Source organism: Furipterus horrens, unplaced genomic scaffold, assembly GCF_987537825.1.
Source record: "Furipterus horrens unplaced genomic scaffold, mFurHor1.1.pri manual_scaffold_1, whole genome shotgun sequence".
In the NCBI taxonomy this organism is placed as follows: Eukaryota; Metazoa; Chordata; class Mammalia; order Chiroptera; family Furipteridae; genus Furipterus; species Furipterus horrens.
The window spans coordinates 128,889,853-128,895,852 of record NW_028327171.1 but is presented as its reverse complement, the minus strand read 5'-3'; positions in this window follow the sequence as shown (position 1 = coordinate 128,895,852).

Genomic DNA, 6,000 nt, shown 5'->3' with positions numbered 1-6,000 from the left:
TAAAATCCTCAACAAAATATTGCCAAACCGGATCCAGCAACACATTAGAAAGATCATATACCACAATCAAGTGGGATTCATCCCAGGGATGCAAGGACGGTTCAATATTCACAAATCAATAAACATAATACACCACATAAACAAAATGAAAGACAAAAAACACATGATCATATCAATAGGTGCAGAAAAGCATTTGATAAAGTACAACACCCATTGATCATGAAAACTCTCAGCAAAATGGGAATAGAGGGAGCATACCTCAACATAATAAAGCCTTATATGAGAAATCTGAAGCCAACATCATACTCAATGGGCAAAAACTGAAAGCATTTCCCCTGAGGTCAGGAACAAGACAAGGATGTCAACTCTCTCCACTCCTATTCAACACAGCAAGTTCTAGCCACAGCAATCAGACAAGAAAGAGAAATAAAAGGCATCCAAATTGGAAAAGAGGAAGTAAAACTGGCATTATTTGCAGATGACATGATAGTGTACATAGAAAACCCTATAGACTCCACGAAAAAACTACTCGACCTAATAAGTGAATTTGGCAAAATAGCGGGGTACAAAGTCAATATTCAGAAATCTAAGGCATTTTTATACACCAACAATAAAATATCAGAGATCAAAACTAGAAAAAAAATCCCATTTACTATAGCAACAAGAAAAATAAAGTACGTAGGTAAAAGACCTGTGCTCAGAGAACTACATAACATGGAAGAAATAAATTGAGGAAGATACAAATAAATGGAAGCATATACCATGTTCATGGATGGGAAGAATCAACATCATTAAAATGGCCATACTACCCAAGCAATTTATAGATTCAATACAATCCCTATTAAAATACCAATGACATTTCACAGACCTAGAACAAATACTTCAAAAATTATATGGAATCAAAGAAGAGCCCGAATAGCCACAACAATCTTGCAGAAGAAAAACACAATAGGAGGAACCACAATACCTGATATCAAACTATACTACAAGGCCACGGTAATCAAAATAGTCTGGTACTGGCATAAGAACAGACATATAGATCAATGGAATGGAATAGAGAGCCCAGAAATAAACCCTGGTCTATATAGTCAACTAATATTTGACAAAGGGGAAAGGAACATAAAATGGAGTGAAAAGAGCCTCTTCCACAAATGGTGTTTGGAGAACTGGACAGGGACATGGAAAAAAATGAAATTAGACCACCAACTTACACCATACACCAGAATAAACTCAAGATGGATCAAAGACTTAAATGTAAGCTGCAGCACCATAAAAGTCTTAGAGGAAAACATAGGCAGGAAAATTTCAGATATCCCACGTAGCATCAATTTCACTGATATATCTCCTAAGGCAAGGGATATAAAGGAAAGAATAAACAAATGGGACTACATCAAACTAAAGAGTTTCTGCTCAGCAAAAGAAAACATCAGCAAGATGAAAAGGAAGCCAACCATATGGGAAAACATATTTACCAATGATACCTCAGACAAGGGACTGATCTCCAAAATATATAAAGAACTTATATGGCTCAACACCAAGAAGACAGACAACCCAATTAAAAAATGGGCAAAGGACCTGAACAAACACTTCTCCGAAGAGGACATACAGAGGGTCCATAGGCATATGAAAGAATGCTCAACATCACTAACTATCATAGAGATGCAAATAAAAACCACAATGAGATACCACCTCACACCAGTCAGAATGGCCATCATCAACAAATCAATAAACAACATGTGCTGGCGAGGATGTGGAGAAACAGAAACCCTAGTGCACTGTTGGTGGGAATGCAGATTGGTGCAGCCACTATGGAAAACAGTATGAAACTTCCTTAAAAAAAACTAAAAATGGAACTGCCTTTTGAACCAGTAATTTCATTGCTAGGATTATATCCAAAGAATCCTGAAATACCAATTCAAAAGAACCTATGCACTTCTATGTTCAGAGCAGCGCTATTTACAATAGCCAAGAAATGGAAACAACCTAAGCGCTCATCTGTAGATGAGTGGGTCAAAAAACTGGTACATTTACATAATGGAGTACTATGTAGCAGAAGGAAAGTAGGAACTTCTACCATTTGCAACAACATGGATGGACTAGAGAGAATTATGCTTAGCGAAATAAGCCAGGCTATAAAAGAAAAATACCTTATGCTATCACCTATTACAGGAGACTAATGAATAACACAAACAAATGAGCAAAATTGAACAAGAGGGCATAAGCCTATGATCTCATTACCTGAGTGATTGTCTGTACATATAGGCCTCACTTAATCCTGTCTGCATTGCTGCCTCCTGAGACTCAGCGGTTTGGCTGAACTAAGTGGCTGGAATACAAGAAGGATACCATCCTGTTAAACCAAGCACACCATTGTTCAGGGACAGCCAACTGACCTGGAGTCTGCAAGATCCTTCCCCATGTGGGAAGGCCACCATACCCTCCACACCCCCACTCTTACTAGGGATTTCTGGACCCAAGGGTATGTAGGACGACGACCATGTGCAGCTTGAAGCAACTAGAGGAGCTCGAGACCTTCGCCCATTGTCCTTTATAAGATTATAAAGGGTCTTAAGTCTGAGAGGGGGGAATTGTTATTTTTTATTGTTTAAAAAATTAATTAATTAATCATTTAAAAAAAAGAATAATATGGGAAAGGGTGAAGCTGGAGAGCTTGTATGCACAACCCATGGGCATGAACTGGGGTGGGGGGGCGGGGGATTGCTTGGGAGGGGGATACTGGGCGGAGGGGAGAAAAGGGGGAAAAATTGAAACTATTGTAACAATATAACCATTAAAATATACTAAAAATAAAAAGAATATAGAAGACTTGAACAACTACCAATCAACTATACCTAACTGACTAACATATACACTGGAACACTTCCTCTAACAATAGTAGGTTACACAATTGTTTCAAACACTGAAACACTTCCTCTAACAATAGTAGGTTACACAATTGTTTCAAGTGCACGTGGAACATTTTCTAGAATACATCGTATTTCTTAGGTTCAGTAAGAGCCTCAAAATCCCCCACCCAATAAGTTGATTAGCAGGAAGTAAAAACCACAAACAATGACTATTGAGGAGTCCAGTGAAAAGATCCTCAAATCTTGCAAAACACCAGTAGGGGGTAGAAAATTTTTTACTCCCTTATTCTATTCTTCTCCCCAGCAACATGCCCAATAAATCACCAAGTACCTTCTCCCGAGCAATATACCCAAGAAAACACCAAGTACCTCGTTGTTCCCACTATTGTGTCCGCTGTTACCCCCAGGCTCAACCAATCACTAGGTGCCCCAATACCCTGTTCCAGTCATTCTCTATCCCTCCCTTTAAAACCTTGTCAGCCTGTACGCCAGCTGCTGTTCTCTCCTTTGAGACAGCCCAGCAGGTTCCTCTTAATAAATCTTGCATCACAGCTTCCTTGGTTTCGGTTTTTACTATTTCTAACAATATTAAAACATAAAACAAATCACAATAAACTTAAAAAGATTAAAATCATACAAAATATATTCTCCAACCATGATCAAAATAAACTGGAAATCATAACAGAAAAATATTTGGAGGACTTCTGTCCAAGATGGAGGTGTAGGTAGACTTGTTGTGTCTCCCTCCACAGCTCAGAAGGAATACAATTACTTCAAAACTATAAAACAACCAGCAGTACCAGAAAATCAAACTGCACAGAAGTCCAAGAAAGAAAGAAATAAAGGAGAAATATTCATCCAGGCATGTAGTGGGGCGGAGCCGGGGCAGAGAGGACATGGTGTGGAGGTGGTGGCAGCAGTGGAGGTGACAATGGCTGTGGTTGGCTAGTGGAAAGTGCAGTCACATATTTTTAAAAAGTAGGGAGTGACACCTGGGGATTGCTCCTAGTACCAAACTAGACATGCAGCTCCTTGTTCCAGTGCTAGGGAAAATAAAGCCTCATTGCTTCTGACTGTGAAAAGCAGTGTAGATTGGAGTAGTGGAAGAAATTGTCTGTCTCTAAGCAGAATCTGTTTGTTTAGAGGGCCCTCATGGTCCTAGAATGCCCACAAACCCACCCACTCTGGGAACCACAGCAAGGGCAACATCTAGAGAGATGCCAGTCCCATACAGAAAGTGGGAGAAGTGCCTAGAAAAGGGGTGAGTGCTGAGAAAACAGCATTGTTTCCTCTCAGACCCCTTCCCACATACAGAGCCACAATGTGGGAAAATGGGTCACCCTGTACTGATGAATACCTAAGGCTTTACCCCTTACAATGTAACAGGTGTGACAGCTCTACCTAAGACACAGAGGCAAACACAGGAGCCTATCAAGTTGAGGAGACAGAGAGGTATGGCCCAAAAGAGTGAACAGATCAAGGTTCCAGTGGGAGAACTAAACAATGAAGAGATAGCCAACCTAACAGATGCAGAGTTCAAAACACTGGTGATAAAGATGCTCATGGATTTGACATACATGCTTGAGTATAGCAAACACAGATGGGAACAAGTGAAGGCTATGCAAAGTGAAACGAAGAAAAATCCACACAAAACCAATGGTGAAGGGAAGGAAACTGGGGTTCAAATCAATGATTTGGAACATAAGGAAGAAACAGTGAACCAGTACAGAATGAAGAAACAAGAATTGAAAAAATTCAATGAGAGGCTTATGAACTTCTGCAACAACTTTAAACGTACCAATGTCTGAATCATAAGGGTGCCAGAAGGACAAGAGGAAGAGCAGAAAATTGAAAATGTATGTGAAAAAATAAGGAGGGAAAACTTCCCTAATTTGGTAAAGGAAATAGACATACAAGTCCAGGGAGAACAGAGTCCCAAACAAGCTAGACCCAAAGAGGACCACACCAAGACAGATCATAATTAAAATGCCAAAGGTTAAAGATAAAAATAGAATCTTAAAAGCAGCAAGAGAAAAGCAGAGAGTTACCTACAAAGGGATGCCTATAAGACTATCAGCTGATTTCTCAAAAGAAACTTTGCAGGGAAGAAAGTGCTGGCAAGAAATATTCAAAGTAATGAAAAGTAAAGACCTACAACTGAGATTACTCTATCCAGCAAGGTTATCATTTAGAATGGAAGGGCAGATTAAGAGCTTCCCATACAAGGTAAAACTAAAGAAGTTCGTCATCACCAAGCCCTTATTATATGAATGTTACAGGGACTTATTTAAGAAAAAGAGGATTAAAACTATAAACACTAAAATGACAACAAACTCACAACTATCAACAACAGAACTTAAAAATATAAAAATAAAACAAACTAAGCAAACAACCAGAATAGGAACAGAATCATAGGTATGGGAATGATTGAATTGCTATCAACTGGGAGGGGGAAGGGGGAGAAATGGGGAAATGGTGCAGGGATTAAGAAGTGTAATTGGTAGATACAAAATAGACAGGGGGAAGTTAAGAATAATATAGGAAAGGGTGAAGCCAAATAACTTATTTGCATGACCCATGGACATGAAGTAAGAAGAATGAGACTGCTGGAGGGAAGGGGAGTACTAGGCAGAGGGGAGCAAAGGGAAAAGAAATTGGGACAACTGTAACAGCATAATCAATAAAATATACTTTAAAAAGAAAAATATTTGGAAAACAGTCCAAATTTTAAAAAAACACAGTTCTAAATAACCCATGAGTCAAAGAAGAAACCACAAGGTTAATTAGAAAATGCTTCAGCCTGAGTGTAAACAAAACCAACCCTATTAAAATGTGCAAGTACAGCTAATACAATGCTTAGAAGAAACTTATAGCATTAAATGCTTAAATCAGGAGGAAGAAACATATACAATTAATAATCTAAGCTTGCACCTCAAGAAACCTGAATGTGGATGGCAGTAATGTGTTGATGTTAATTTCCCAATTTTAGTGGTTGTATTGCGGGAACTACTCGGTCGGTCGGCAGTCGTCCGTCTCTAGAGACGATGGTGTAGCTTTTTAAGAGTCCATCTGCACCGCCGAGAATGGTTGTGCAGTCCGACTCGGGAGTGACACGGTATCTGTCTCCTCCCGT